This window comes from Triturus cristatus, chromosome 10 (assembly GCF_964204655.1).
Source record: "Triturus cristatus chromosome 10, aTriCri1.1, whole genome shotgun sequence".
NCBI classification, from domain to species: Eukaryota; Metazoa; Chordata; class Amphibia; order Caudata; family Salamandridae; genus Triturus; species Triturus cristatus.
This window is the reverse complement of record NC_140593.1, coordinates 1211754799-1211771055: the sequence shown is the minus strand read 5'-3', so window position 1 is coordinate 1211771055 and position 16257 is coordinate 1211754799.

Sequence of the window (16257 nt, the reverse complement as noted above, 5' to 3'; positions counted from 1 at the left end):
TGGATGCGTCCAGCGGGTTGATGTCATTATTTCCGCAATAAATGACGAACCTTTTCCATTTGGCTGCATAGCAAGCTCTGGTAGTGGGTCTCCTGGCCTCCTTGATGATGTCCATACAGTCAGGTGGCAGGTTGAGATAGCCAAACTCTAGGACTTCAGGAGCCAGATCGCCAGATTCAGCTGTTGCGGATCTGGGTGCTGAACCTCTCCATGGTTCTGCGTCAAATGCGCGGGTTTGATCCGCAGCCTTTGATGCGGCACCACGGAAAGTTCGAGGAAGGTGGTGTACCACGGCTGGCGTGCCCACGTGGGAGCAACTAGGACGAGTGTCAGGGAGTGTTGTCGGAGTTTGCGGGCCACTAGCGGTATCAATGGCGCTGGGGGAAAAGCGTACGCAAATCTGCCGGACCAGTTCATCCATATCGCATTGCCCTGCGACTGCGGATGTGGGAATCTGGCGGCGAAGCTTGGGCATTTTGCGTTTTCGCTTGTCGCGAATAGGTCTATCTCCGGATGACCCCACTGCTGAAAGTACGGTTGGAGTACTGATGGGTGTAACTCCCACTCGTGCATTTGGTGGCTGTGTCTGCTGAGCAGATCCGCCATCTGGTTGTCCTTGCCAGGGAGGTGTTCCGCCATGAGGAACATGTTCCTTTGAATGGCCCACTTCCACATGCTCTGAGCCAGATGAGACAACTGTGGAGAGTGTGTGCCTCCCTGTTTCTGTATGTAGTACATTGCGGTCATGTTGTCCGTCCGGATCAACACGACCTTGTTGCATAGATGTACTTTGAACGCCTTCATGGCTAGGAAGATTGCCATCAATTCCAGAAGGTTGATGTGCAACTTCTTTTGTTGTGTTGTCCATAGTCCTTGCACTGTGTAGTGGAGTACATGAGCTCCCCATCCCTGGAGAGACGCGTCCGCTGTCAGTACTATTTGCGGGACAGGCTCTTGGAACGGTCGGCCCTTGCAAAGGTTTTGTGGGTTCCACCAATGCAGAGAGTTGTATGCCCGACCGCTCACCAACACTAGGTCCTTTAACTGTCCTTGAGCCTGATTCCACTGACGTGCTAGGCACTCCTGAAGTGGGCGCATATGTAATCTCGCGTGCGGGACTATGAAGATGCAGGAGGCCATCATGCCTATCAACTGCATGAACACTCGCGCTGGAAGTGAGTGATTGGGTTTGAATTTGGAGATCAGCATGTGTATGCTGTCGATCCTCACAAAATTTGGCTGAGCTGTGGCCGCCAGAGTGTCTATAGTCGCACCTAGGTACTGTTGTACGTGTGCGGGCTGGAGATGGGACTTTGGATAATTCAGTGAGAATCCCAGACTGTGAAGAAGGTGAATGGTGCGGGACATGTGGCTTGCACATTGCTGGGCTGACTTCGCTTGAACGAGCCAGTCGTCTAGGTAGGGGTAGACGTGTATATGCTGCCTCCGTAGATGTGCTGCCACCGTAGCGAGGCACTTCGTGAAAACCCTGGGCGCTGTTGTCACGCCGAAGGGAAGGACTTTGAACTGATAGTGCTGCCCCTGAACAGTGAACCTGAGGTATTTTTTGTGTGAGGGGTGGATGGGTATGTGAAAGTACGCATCCTTGAGGTCCAGTGTGGCTAGGAAGTCTCCCTGCTTGAGAAGCGGAAGGACTTGCTGTAGAGTGAGCATATGAAAGTGCTCTGAAAGAATGTACTGGTTCAGGGGTCTCAGGTCCAATATAGGTCTGAGCGACCCGTCCTTTTTTGGAATTAAGAAGTAGAGGGAGTACACTCCCGCACCCTGCTCGTGGATGGGTACGACCTCTATAGCGCCTTTTAGAAGCATACTTTGCACTTCTTGCTGTAAGAGCGTTAAGTGCTCTGAGGACATAGGACGGCTTCTTGGTGGTATTGTGGGTGGAGTGGAGGTTAACTCCAGACAGTAACCGTATTTTATAATATCTTTGACCCACCTGTCCGTGGTGATGGAATTCCACGTGGACAGGAACCTTTGTAGCCGTCCCCCGACAGGTGTTATGTGGTCGGGAGGAAGGGAGAGGGCGTCACTGCTTGTTCTTGGGGGAGGACCTGGTGTTGCCGTAGCCGCGTCCTCTGCCCTTTGTGCTGGAGCCACGATATCCACCTCGGGTGTTTTTATCATAGGTGGTCTGTGTATTGCCTTTGTTATATGTTTGTTGTGACCCCTGTCCTCTACCTGCTCCCTTGTTTCCGGGGCGACGAAAGGAGCCGCTCCGAAAGGACTGAGTTTGTAGTGCGCCCATGGACTTTGCAGTGTCCGTATCCTTTTTTATCTTTTCGAGGGTGGTGTCAACCTCTGGCCCGAATAAATAGTCGGGGTTGACGGGCTGGTTCAGTATATTGTTTTGTACCTCAGGCTTGAATCCTGAGATCCGTAGCCAGGCATGTCGTCGCAACATGACGCTTGTGTTTATGGCTCTGGCAGCCGTGTCTGCAACATCTAGTGCGCATTTGATGGAAGCGTTCGTTAGTAGCTGTCCTTCTCTGATGAGCATTTCTGCGCCTTCCTTGAACTGGTCAGGGAGATGTTGGAATATTTGCTCAAGTGTGTCATAGTGCGCTCTATCATAGCGAGCAAGGAGCGCCTGAGTGTTGGCTATGCGCCATATGTTGGCAGCTTGGGCGGCAACTCGCTTGCCAGAGGTTTCTAACACCTTGGACTCTTTGTCCGGGGGAGGAGCGTCACCTGTTGTTTGCGAGTGTGCCCTCTTGCGTGCATTCGCTACGACGATGGAGTCGAGTGGTAATTGTCCTCTGATGTAAGTAGGATCCCCAGGTGCTGATCTGTATTTTTTATCAATCCTGGGGTTTATCACTCGTGCCCTGGTGGGTTCTTTGAAAATGTCCTTGGCTGGTTTGAGGACCCCCTTCAACATTGGCAGAGTCTTTACATGTCTTTCTGAGGATGCAAAGGTGTCCATTAGAAAGTCATCTTCGATGGTATCAGAGTGAAGCTGCACCCCATGGTTATTGGCAGCACGTTCGATAAGAGCATTGAACGCTGCAGTATCCTCCGTAGGAGATGTCTTTGCCCCATAGAGTTGTGGATCCTGTGCATCGAGAGGTGCACTGGGGTCTGCAGGGTCGCCCCAAGTTTGATCAGGGTCCTGCTGGTCATCAGGGTCCGTGTCTACATGGTAGGGGACTTGGTCAGCCATGTAGTCCTCCAATGCGTCTGTATCGGAGCGTGTGGGGGAGAACCGGTGTGGATCCTGGTAGGATGAATGGAAGGGTTCATAAAGGAGAGGTTCCGATTCTGCAGGCAACTTCCTTTTTAGTGGGATCCTGAAAGGGTCCAATGGCGGCTCCGAAGTTATCCTTCGGTCCTGGAGAATCATTCTGCCAGTGCCGGCGTCGATGATACGTGCTGGAGACGTCTCAGCAGGTGTGACCGTAGGTTGGGTGACCCGTGTCCTGAGTTGGAACATTTTTGGGATTGTTGACGGAGGCAAGCCGAAGGTAATGTTGGTCGGCACCGAAGAGGCTGCGGGAGCTCCGACCGAACCGGAGCCCGACGTGTCCTGGAGGACAGGTGTGGTTTTGCTGCCTTGCGTCACACCAGGTCGTACTTGGGGCGCCTTCGAGGCTTTGGCACCGGCCAGGCTCGTAGAGGCGGCCGTAGATTTTTTCGGTGCCGGAGGGTCATCGAGTCGGGGTGAAGAGATCACCGTCGAAGTCTTCGATACCTGAGGCTTAGGTGTCACAGCAGGCGGTACGGCCCTTGGTGTCGTCGGTGCCGGTAGCCGAGCAGGTTTGTCGGTGCCGATGGCTTTTTTCCCTTTGTCGACTCCAACGTCGCCCGCCTCAAGTTCGGCACCGAAGTCCCTCTTGGTGCGGTCGGTGCCGACGCGGTGCGCTGGCGTCGAAGGCCTCGATCCGACCAGCGCTACTTTCAGTTTCGGTTTCGGTGGAACCTGAGCAGCTTTCGGTTTCGGTTTTGTGATAGGGAAACCAGCCTGTTTATGTATTAATGGCTGCCGCTGAACGTCCGAGGCCGGGCCCGAGGGCGGGGCCGGAGAACTGCGGGATGGGTCTCGGGTAAGGCCCGAAGGCGATCCCTCGACCGGAGCCATAGGCTGTGGCACTGGTGTTTGAACGGTTTGAACAGGTAGGCCTTGTTCATCATTGGAGCTACTTTCTTCGGCCCCGAAGGCCTCCTCGTCGTCTCCTACCTCGGTGTCGTCTTCACCTCTGTGGAAGAGTGACTCGCCTTCCTCGTCCGATCCGGGTTCGTGTTCGGAAACGGGACTGGAGGGCAAGACTTCCAATTCCTCGACGTCCTCGGCCTCGCCGAAGATGTCTGTCGGGGCCGGTGCCGCGTGCTGCGCCTCGAGTCTCGCCGCTCGTCGATTCCGCAGAGTCTTCTTCGAGCGGAACCGGGCACAGGCCATGCATGTTGATTCGTCGTGGTCCGGCGAAAGGCATTTGTTGCACACCGGATGGACGTCGATGTGTGGGTACTTCGCATTGCATACCGGACACCTTTTGAACGGCGTCCTGGATTCCATCGTCGAAGTCGTCGATGGACAGGTAAATGCGAAAGCAGTCGGTGCTGAAAGTTAGTAAACTAACAAATTCTATCGAAACCCGATCGATAAACAGTACCGACGCGAACTAAAGGCCTTTTGGCCTCGAAAAAATATTTTCCTAACTTGAGCTAAGATAGCACATCCGAACCCAATGGCGGAAAAAAACAATCTGAGGATGGAGAGGATGCCCATGCGCACTGTAGTCCAGGGGAGGAGTCACCTATCCAAGGATACTTCGAAGACTCTTCCAGGACAACAACGTGCAAACATCCGGACCCAACACTAGGCGGCGATCTATGCACAGATATGAATTCAGCAGCCCACATGCCTCGAACTTTGTCCTTCCTAGCCATTAACATTTGTGGAAATTTAAAAAGGAGTGTGGAGTAAGGTGGACAATCTCAGCTTGAGGACAGCGATGTGGGGTTTCCCTTTTTGCCCCGACTGGAAGTCCCTGAGCCATCTATGCAGACGCTGCCTTGAGTTAAGGTTTAATGAACAGAAAGATGGAGCTTGGCACTACTATCAGGTGGTGCGTATGTGATGTGGACCAGCACTGCAGTATGACCCAGGCGAGGGTCTTCATAAAGTGCGGGTACAAGATAAGAAGGCAGTGAGATGTTTCCGAGAGATGTTCACCGTAGGTGAGGGTTTAGGAGTTCAACATAATCTGATTCAGTATTTAATTAACTGCATCAATGTAGGGTTTTATATTACATGGCAGTGTACAATCCCTGTATAAAAGCCAGTCTCTAATGTGTTTATTACAAGCAAGTTAAGTCTTCTATAGTTAAATGTAATAAAGAAATGGTGGTGCTGCTTGAATGTAAGAAACTGCTACAGTTGAGTTCTGACGTGCAAGGCAGGTACCGGAGCATAATTATAGCTACAATTTAAACACAGAAAACAGGGATTGCCTTTTTTCTTCTTCTGATCATCGTTTTTAAATGAGATATCGTTGACACCATTTTTATGTTTTTCAATGCTAAAACTAATTACAGGAAAGATAGAATACCAGCATGTTTGTACACAACCTGAGCCACCGGTATTTCTTTTAATCTGACTTACTTGAAATGTATTCTAGTATCTTGCAAAAATTAAAGAAACAAAAAATGTTGACCAATTCTCTTGTCTCCTATTACAGGTCTCGTGATTGGTAGATTTGAAAAAGCATTGCTTAACAAACACTCCTATTTGTTATTTCCTAGCAGGACATTCCGGGGTCAGAAGAAGCATCTTCTTACAAGTGCAAGTGGGCAACTTTGCTTTATCCTGGAGCTTTGGAAGGAAAAGACAAATGTGACTACTCTATGTCCAAGTGGATTAAAGTAAGCTTTCAACTCCTGAGTATTTGGAGCTTCGACAGCAGATTCTCCAGTACGAGCCACAATGACCTAATGCGAGTCAAACACAGATCTGAGATGGGAATGTTTCAACAGGTTTTAACTAAAAGTCCATAGATCACGAGAAGCAGCCTACAGAGGAGATCCGGTGACCAGATTCTTTTGGACCTCAAACATCACAGAGGCTGCAATATACGCCAGATATTAAATCGATAGCAAGCCCACAAGGGCTACCTAATACGAATAACAGAAACGTAGGTGCTTGAATATAGTGATGATCAGTGGACAAAATGTGTTCCAAGAACATTGGAACACATTTTGAGCAAGTAAAGGACATTCCTGTTTTAATGAGTCCTAAGTGAATTACTGTTGATTGCTAATGATATTAGATCCAGGCATTCCGGCTTGTTGTTCCAACATTTTCGAGAGTGCTCCAATTATCTGGTCCTCCAGGCACGGCTAGATGCCAGTTGCTTCTCTAGAAGGCTACTTGGTAAGAGACCACAGAAGCAGACTTCAGACTGAAGGGAAGAATTCTCAAAACTTAGGAGTCCACAAAAACCCTAAGATTTCACGTGCTTGGTCCCTACTGGTAAGCTCTCCACGATTCGTTGCAACGCCCTGGGACATTTTTTTTTGTCTCTAGCCAAGATTTGATGGTGTGGTTGCTGCCCTCCATGATACGCATGACAAGTGGCATTTCCATCCTCTCGCTATTGTACGGCATCACCAAGTATCTTACATGCTCTTTGCTCAATGCAATCTTGCCGATTTTTGCTCTAAATTACTTCTTTTTATAAGATGTCCAGATCCAGTTTGTACCAATTACTGAACAGTTTTCCCCGTTTTGCTCTTTCAATAGTTTTACTGTGCGCCGATTAGGGTGTAGTGTCGCCTTTAAGGTATTGTGTAGTTTGTTAGCAGTTGGGGCTTTATTAGGATTGCTGAATTTCTCCATGAAACCTCTGTTTATTTTTTTACACTTCTGACAAAAAAGAGCTGAAATGTGGTGTTGATGTTTCCTATCCGCTGTAGGAGTCTGACCATGTACGCTTCCATCCAACTCTGGGTATGGGCATATCTGGGCTTTATATGTTAACATTAGTGGCATTGGCCACTTGAGGCTGGCGTCCAAGCAGGTCAGTATTGTCTGTTACGTTGAATTGTGTGCGATTTGTACTGTACAGTCTGCCCACAGGCTGAGAACACCACAACCTCTCCAGTCTCCCTCCTCATAGTCCATAACTATATGAGCTGGGCCTTCACAGGCAACTTTCTTTGCACCTTGAAAAAAAATAGATCTACTGCATAAATACTTAATTTACTCAGTAATTTCACTTTTCCATTTCAATTTTTTTTTTACTTTTGCTCTCTGTTAGGCATTGAAAGCCTCAGGATTCACCGCAGTTTTATGTTGCATCTTTTGCTTAAGTCTCGCCTACTAAACAGCGCATTCAATGTGTGGTGTTAGTTTACAGTGGGATTGGAGACTGCCCATTGCTTGCCTAAACTGTCACTCATTTGCTCACTTGTTAGAGCTTTCCATCCTCTTCCTGCTTTTGTTCTTCCCTTGGAGCATGGACGCATTACTTGTGTCTTTTCACAGCTCATTTTTCCAGCACTTCTTTTTTCCTTTTGTTTAAGCACTCTACGAAAGTGCATGTTTACCCGCTGTCTCCCCAGAGTGCTTTTCTTACCTTCTCAGTGCTCTGATTTGTGCTCACTCTATGGCGTGTGTGCGTTTTCACTCATGGTTCTCATTGTTCTCTTGCCAGTTTACTTTTTCTCCCTCCTCCACGTTGCGCTCTCTCTCCCTGTTGGTTTGCTTGCTTCCCTTTCCCTTCCCACTCCCGCCATGTTGCATTCCCCACCACCCACGGCCCGTGTGGCTTCGCTCCGCCCTCCTGTTGCTCCCTCCTTCCCATCCTCGTTGATTCTACCCTCCGGATTACTCCTTTCCCGCCCCAAACACGCTCCTCATTGCAGTCTCTTGCCTGCCTTGCACAACTTTTTGATCAATTTCGTTGGGGAAAATATACTACAGCTTCACTTCTAAAGCAGAACGGTGGCACCAAGAGCCCTGGGACTTGCAATCAAGGACTAGGGTGAGTCAGGGGAGGTCAGGCACTCAGCTTTCTTTTATTGAAGTGCACAACTCCTCACCTCCTCTGATGCTCTACAGCATATATGCTTCTCTGCTCCCAGAGCCGCTGCAGAGGGAATCAAGTGCCGCAGAGGAGCAAAGCAGTCACGCCTCCTTTCCCCTCCACAAATGTTAGATTTGTCTCCAAAGGATTCCACAGTTTTACAACATCACAATTTTTAGTTCTCACCTACGAGACGGCTTCTTGCTGTTCTAGCCAAAAGCCTATTGTGAAAAACATTGTTTTTATTGGGATGAAAAATGAGTGGGGTGGAGCTCTAAAAGAGGCATGGCTTAAGTACTTAAGGGTGTGGCTTAGAACGTGAGCTACAATCCAGTGCTTTACACACTACGGGGATTGACCTGCACGTTGGTGCCTCTTTGTGAGTTTTCTGCTATTTCATCCTTCGAAACGCCTAAACAAGACACAACTATTGGTTTTGTGAGTGCTTGATAGCAGTTTGATATAAATGAGTAACAATGATTTTTTTATAAATAATTAGAATTGGTAATTACAAATTGGTACATACGTAGTCGTCACTGGAGAGAGACCAAGGATTGGATGAGAATATATTCTGAACACTGTAACGTCCCCACTGACTCACAGAGACTTCAGTCTCCGCTCCAAATCTCGCAATCATGCCCCATTATGAACACCTTCCCACAGCAAGACCTCACCCGGGCACCTCAGGCTCAGATCCCCTGCACCATGCAAGCACTGGATGACCCGATAGCTCAGTCTGTTAGAGCCAAACCTCTTGTCTTTGCCAACACTTTGTAAAGTCAACTCCAATTCCAATACAAAATTGCTGAGTCAACATATTTTTGTAAGTGTAAACTTTGAATTTGTAATGTTATGTTGACAAGATTTATAGAGCGCTTGGCTGCCCCAGCAACGGGGCTTCCCAGCGCTTCCCAGTGCTTCCCAGTGAAATACGTCATCATACAACAGAAATATGCAGCCAAAATGAGGTAGAAAATAGGCGCCAGGAAAGGCACTAGGTTGCAAAACAGCCAAGTTTTGAGCGGTTGTCTAAAGCAAAGATGATTCTGCGAATTCCTCAAGTCAAGGGGGAAACTATTCCAAAAGGCCATGCCAAAACCTGAAAGGAGCGGCCTCCTAATCTCTTTCTTTTGAACCATGGAATCATCGCCAGGTTTATTGGATTAAATAGGTTGGAGGGTAAATAGGGTTGCAAAAGTTCAAAGAGAATGGGGGCTCCTGGTGCATTCATGATCTTATGCACTGTACTTAAGACTTTAAACTGTATGCTCTTCCCAGTGGAAACAAATGACATTTCTGAAGGAATACAATGCAATGTAAATAGAGTAACTCATTGCTATATTCATTGGTGAAGCCAACAGGTCTCAAAGGCGAGACCTATTGGCTTTGCAAATGCTTGTTACACACTGCTCTGAGATTCTTTCTGTTGGATAACCTTAGAAAAAAGTAATTCGCAATTCATTCCGACATGTTGTTTTATACGTGAACCTCGTTAAGAAGGACAGCAGAGAGCTTTACGGTGAAGCAACAATATGGGGACAAAACATCTGGAATATGAACAGTCAGCACTGAGGGGGCACGGAGGAGGCTCAGACAGGGGTTGCGAGGAAACAGAACAGATGGCTTTGGAGTGCCTTACTAAATAAAATGATGTCGATTTTTCTTGCAGATGTTCTCGTTTATTTAAGAATGGCCCAGACCTAAAGACGGTGTTTCAACGTGGACCTGGAGGACTTCTCACCTGACCTCACCAATGGTGCAATCTCATGGACTTCCATGCAGATCCAAGCTTCCCTTCAAGGACCATGTGGAAAGGAAAGGCCAGCCAGCATGGCGCCGATGGAGCCAACCCTGCACCTTCCCCTCACCCAAAGACCCTCACTGTAGAGCCCTCACTCATTAGGGTGACACCCTCAATGACCTCTCTTCTAAGGACCGGATTCTCAAAGGTGTTTGCGCCCCTCAATTTAACATAAAAAAAACTATTCCAAAGGTCAAAGTTCCATTCCCGAGATTACAGAATAAGGAACAGGGGGATTTGTTGTGATTGAAATGCGACTGGTTTGGTTACATTTCCGTGTGAAAAAATACAGCCCAAGAGCCTAGCTTGAAGGGTGGCCCCAGGAGTAAAACCAGCGCCCCCAGCAAACTCTTGTTTAGAGGTAGGATCACTCCCGAAAAACATGCACACACTTATTTATGCTACGGGCAGTAGGAATGTTTTTTGAGTGGGAACAGTGAAAGAAATGCCCCCGAACTGATGGATGGAAATGACCATACATCTCACATTCCGAAGAATTCTGGAGCAACTAATGACGATTTTTCCATCAGTTCCTGTTGCCCATTGGTCGAAGAACTTCCTGCCTATATTACTCAACCAGTGACCCTCATCGCGGTCTCCTAAAGGACACCGTGAGATCTGCCCACATCTCGCGAAGACCAGGCGTGCCTGACACATATCCTCAGGTATTCTGTTGGGATGGTAAGGCCAGACCCTACAATGTTTTTCCTGTGCAGTTTCTGGGTTATTCCTTTTTCGCCAGTGTGCCCAATAATCCTACTGGGACACCGAGGCTCTCCCTGCTTAACTGAATGTCCTGTCACTGCTTCACATCTGTGAAAAGAAGAGACAGGCTTTTAGGCGGCACTCAAAGTGAACTCCTCTGTCAGGGATTGACCACTACCCTCCCTTCTTGGCGTCAACAGGGCTGGTAGAGGTGGCAGCATAAATTATATTTGAGAGAGAGGATTTGTTCCCTGCGTAGTCGCCGGGGAAATGTCTACGGATATTCCCTGGATAAAAGGCTTCCATATGCATGTGGTATGTGTGGAAAGAGTGTACACAAGTTGTCTCTGTCGTGGGCAGAGGGTAAGGGCAGTGTGCGTGTCGGAGTCCATGGTGGAACCCATGGTGACAACCTAGAACGGTGGGGGCCTTGGGCTAGTCTGCTCAGGCTACTACTGTCCTGGGAGCTCTCCCTTGGTGGATTCACGTTCCTACCCTAGCTCCTTCAGTCAGGCGATACAGCGATCCTGTGCTCCCTTTGATGGTTGCTGCTGGGCTACTGTCAAGAGTCCGCTAAGGCCAAGCCTCATCTGCATCTAGAAGATATGTGGCCTTTTTCTGGGCCTTACCTGGGCTGGCTTGCTCCTGTTGTGCTTGACACCAAGCTGAGGTGTTCATGGAGTGGCTGTGTAGACTTTGGCGAGGCCTAGTAGAACTTGAACAGTGCTAGAGAGCCAACTGGTCAGTCGGTTATAAATAATTGTGATCTAGGAGCAGCAACTTGCCAGTGCCTGTCCTCTTAAAAAAAGGAAAGGCCAGACTTAGACCCACAAAAGAAGACAAGATGCTGTGGTAAGAAGGTAACCATCTGTAGAGAAAATACTCGGTGATGCACCTTGTCAGGAGTTCCTGCTCGACATAGAACCAGAGCCATAGAACTATCAGCCCAGAATCATGGTTTCAATAGAGCCACCAGCCCAGCTGCCAAAGAACCATGGTTTCAATACAACCATCATCACAGCTGCCACAGATCCATGGATTTAATACACCCATCAGACCAGCTGCCACAGAGCCATTGTTTCAACAGAACCATCAGCACAGCTGCAACAGAACCATGGTTTCAATACACTCACCAGCCCAGCTGCCACAGAACCATGGTTTCAATACAACCATCAGACCAGATGCCACGGAACCACGGTTTCAATACAACCACCACCCCACCAGCCTCCACAGAACCATTGTTTCAACGGAACCATCAGACCAGCTGCCAAAGAACCACATTTCCAATAGAACCATCAGCCCAACTGTCACAGAACCATGATTTCAAGTGAACCATCAGCCCGGCTGCCACAGAACCATCGTTTCAAGAGAACCATCAGCCCAGCTGCCACAGAACCATGGATTCAATAGAACCATCAGCCCAGCTGCCACAGAACCATGGATTCAATAGAACCATCAGCCCAGCTGCCACAGAACCATGGATTCAATAGAACCATCTGCCCAGCTGCCACAGAACCATGGTTTCAATAGAACCATCAGCCTAGCTGCCACAGAACCAACAAACTAGCTGCCACAGAACCATCAAACCAGCTGCCACAGAACCATGGTTTCAATAGAACCATCAGCCTAGCTGCCACAGAACCATCAAACCAGCTGCCACAGAACCATGGTTTCAATAGAACCATCAGCCCAGCTGCCACAGAACCATGGCTTCAATAGAACCATCTGCCCAGCGGCCACAGAACCATGGTTTCAATAGAACCATCAGCCCAGCTGCCACAGAACCATGGCTTCAATAGAACCATCTGCCCAGCTGCCACAGAACCATGGTTTCAATAGAACCATCAGCCTAGCTGCCACAGAACCAACAAACTATCTGCCACAGAACCATCAAACTATCTGCCACAGAACCATCAAACCAGCTGCCACAGAACCATCAAACCAGCTGCCACAGAACCATGGTTTCAATAGAACCATCAGCCTAGCTGCCACAGAACCATCAGCCTAGCTGCCACAGAACCATCAAACCAGCTGCCACAGAATCATGGTTTCAATAGAACCATCAGCCTAGCTGCCACAGATCCATGGATTTAATACACCCATCAGACCAGTTGCCACAGAGCCATTGTTTCAACAGAACCATCAGCACAGCTGTAACAGAACCATGGTTTCAATACAACCATCAGACCAGCTGCCACAGAACCATGGTTTCAATACAACCACCAGCCCAGCTGCCACGGAACCACGGTTTCAATACACCCACCACCCCACCAACCTCCACAGAACCATTGTTTCAACAGAACCATCAGTGCCGCTCGAAGTGGAAGGACTTTTCTCCCGGTTTGGTGCAAGGGACTGCGAGGACCAGCAGCCCGGATAATCTCCTCACCTGTGCCCTCTTCCCTTTGCCTCTGCCCCTGCCTGCAGCTACAAAACTACTCGCGGTCCCCGCTTCGCGGGACGTGTGTGGGCGCGCGCCGGGCGAAGCCCGGGCCAAGGGCGGACCCGTTTTAGCCCGTTCAAGACCGGGCAAGGACGGGACGGGCCACCCCTCTTTCGTCTCGCCTGGGTGTTTGACTCGTGAGTGTACTGCTCCCTATTTTGTTATTGACTTGCTGGCCTCGTTATGCCACCAAAAGAGGCCAGAGGTAGAGTGGTCAATGCCAACCTGACAGGAACTATGGATCAATTTATTACTAGGGTAAACAGTGTTATAGATCAGGAGATCACAATAATGGAACGTCGAGTTTCACAGGACCTTGCAATGGCCAGGAGGTCTTCAATGGGGCACATTGCTAATGTGCGATCCCCTGCCCACCATGGCTGAAATAGTGGTATTGTTGTATCACCAACCCTAGAAACCCCCATTACACATTTATCACCCTGTGTTACACCCCATGTTCCCTCGGAGGAGCAGTCTACGGTTTCTGACTCGTTATTGACTTCTCCCCATATGTTGCCGCTTGTTTCCAGTATAGTAATGGAGAATAACATCAGGCAACTACGGAAGAGACACCCAGGGGCTATTCCTAAGTATAAGCAAGGGCTGTCTAACAATAACGGTGGGAAGAATAACAACGCTGCTAAGAAAAAGAAAGCCACGAGATATACTAGAAACCCTAGACCAATCCCTGCCATATTGGAGCAGCCCGATACGGTTACCACAGCAAATATAGTTGCATCTCTGGCTCATTCATCATCCACCAGAACGGCATATCAGGCTGCAAGCGGGGGGTCAAGCCAAGCTGACAGGGCAGAGGGGATGGTCCCCGAGCTGACCAATATATGTGATATATTCAGACTTCTCCTTCGCCCAGTGGAGGATAGATTAAGTAAGATTGAGCAGCACTTAATAAGGATGGAGCATGACTTTGTGGGAATCATGGATTCCCTAAAGAAGGATGCTCATACCAGGGTTTCCCAACCACTGGATAAAGCCAGAGGAGAGAATGTCCCGGTTGTCCCGGAAGACCCCTCAGCATTGGCTATGGATCATCAGGTCCTAGTTGAAGCCAATAAAGGGCTCAGCTGTGGCAGCTGCTAGTAAATCCTGCCAGCATAACACATCTCAGTCTAGTGAGGGTGGTGGGGTCTCCATAGCCCAGGTTCCTAGGAGGAAAAATATTCAGAATTTACCCCCGGAAGTCTGTCAGTTTATGGTAATTCTAGCAGGGGTCCCAGAACTGGGTAAGCATGAAGTTGAATCTTCTACAACTTTGAGGAACAGGGTTGTCCATTGGTTAAACAAAAACAGACCATTGCCACTACATGTAGTGTGTAAATACTTATGGTTAGGAGGGTGCCATGGGTAGGACACCTGGCCAAGAATATAAGGGTGGATTGCATTTTGATCAACTTCAATGACCCTAAAATATTATTATTATTATTAAGCATTTGTAAAGCGCAACAGCTACCTCCAACGGAGGTGTCCCGGCGCTAGCATCCAAGGAGGGGCGGGAAGAGGACGGGAGAGAGATCGAGGCGTTAGAAGGAGGAGGATACGTCAAACAGCCAAGTTTTGAGGGCCTTTCTAAATGGCAGTTCCGCTTTGATCTGACGCAGGGGGTTAAGCATCATATTCCACAGCGTAGCCGTTTTTACTGCAAAGGCTCTCCCTCCTAGCCTTGCTTTCCTATAGCATGGAATGGCTAGGAGGTTCAAGTTGCTAGATCGTAGAGTTCTGGCATTCTGATATTTTTGGAGCCTCTGTATCAGATAGCGGGGGCCAACCTCTCTGAGCGCTTTGTGGGCTAGGACCAGAGCCTTAAACATCACTCTTTTTTTTACTGGCAGCCAGGGTAAGCTTTGCAGATGGGGAGTAATGTGATACCTTAGTGGCACATTTCTAATCAATCTAGCAGCAGCATTTTGAATTCTTTGAAGTCTCTTCATGAGATAGTCAGGGAGACCAATGAAAAGGCTGTTGGCATAGTCTAACTGGGAGGAGATAAGCGCATGAACCACCATCTTTCTGCATTCCATAGGAAGGAAATGAAGACACCTGCGTAGAGCCTTCATTTTCCAGAAACATTGTGAGGATATATAGGCTATTTGAGCCTTGCCTGTTAGTTGGGTATCCATTCTAAAACCCAGGTTCCTAGCTGAGTTGACCGGAATTGGTGGGGGGTTAAGTTCTAATGGCCACCAGAGCTCGGATTGAGGAGGGATCGGCTGATTAAAAAACAATATCTCGGTCTAGTCAGTATTTAATTTCAGGCAGTTATCAGTCATCCAAGAGGAAATATCACGGAGACACTGCCTGAACTTAGTGAAAGCATTCTCATTTTGCTCTTTGAAGGAGAAGATAAGTTGGGTATCGTCAGCATATGAAACAACACGTACACCCAAACCTTCAACAATGGATGCCAGGGGGGCCAGATATACGTTGAACAGGGATGGACTCAGGGCGGATCCCTGAGGGACCCCCTGCAATAGTGTCCTAGAGCTCGACACGTGCGGGTGAAGGAAAACTTGTTGAGATCTATCTCCCAAAAACGACTTGAACCAACGCAAGACGGTCCCTGTAACACCTAGTGAGTGGAGCCTATTGAGCAGAATCTTATGGGAGACCGTGTCGAAGGCTGCCGACAGATCAAGCAGTACCAGCATGGCACAGCTTCCAGTATCCATTGTCTCCCGAATTGATTCTGTCACCTCCAGCAGTGCCGTCTCAGTGCTATAGCCCGCCCTAAAACCTGATTGAGAGTCATGTAGGCAGCTATTGGATTCGAGAAAGTCTGACAGCTGCCTTTGGATCTCCTTTTCCAGAAACTTTGCGGGGGCGGGGAGCAGGGAGATAGGCCTAAAATTCTTCAATTCCGTGGGATCAGAGTCTTCTTTTTTTAGAATAGGACGGACAAAGGCTTTCTTCCATTCTGTAGGGAAAATTCCTGTGTCGAGTGAGGTGTTCCAGATATTGTTCAATGTGTTGTTCACTGCGGGGGCTAGGAGTTTGAGAATTCTAGCCGGGCAGGGATCAGAAGGGCAGCCAGACTTGACTTTCATAAGATCCCTCAGGGAAGCGTCCTTTTCATACCGATGGAAATCTGACCAGTTACCTGAATGACCAGTCAAGGGCATCTCCTGCTCATCCGTAATCGGGAAGGCAGAGTAAATGGCCGCAATTTTGTCATGAAAGAAAGAGGCTAATTCCTCACACAGCGGAGGGGATGTCGGAATGATACTTTTAAGGGGTTGAGGTTTCAGGAA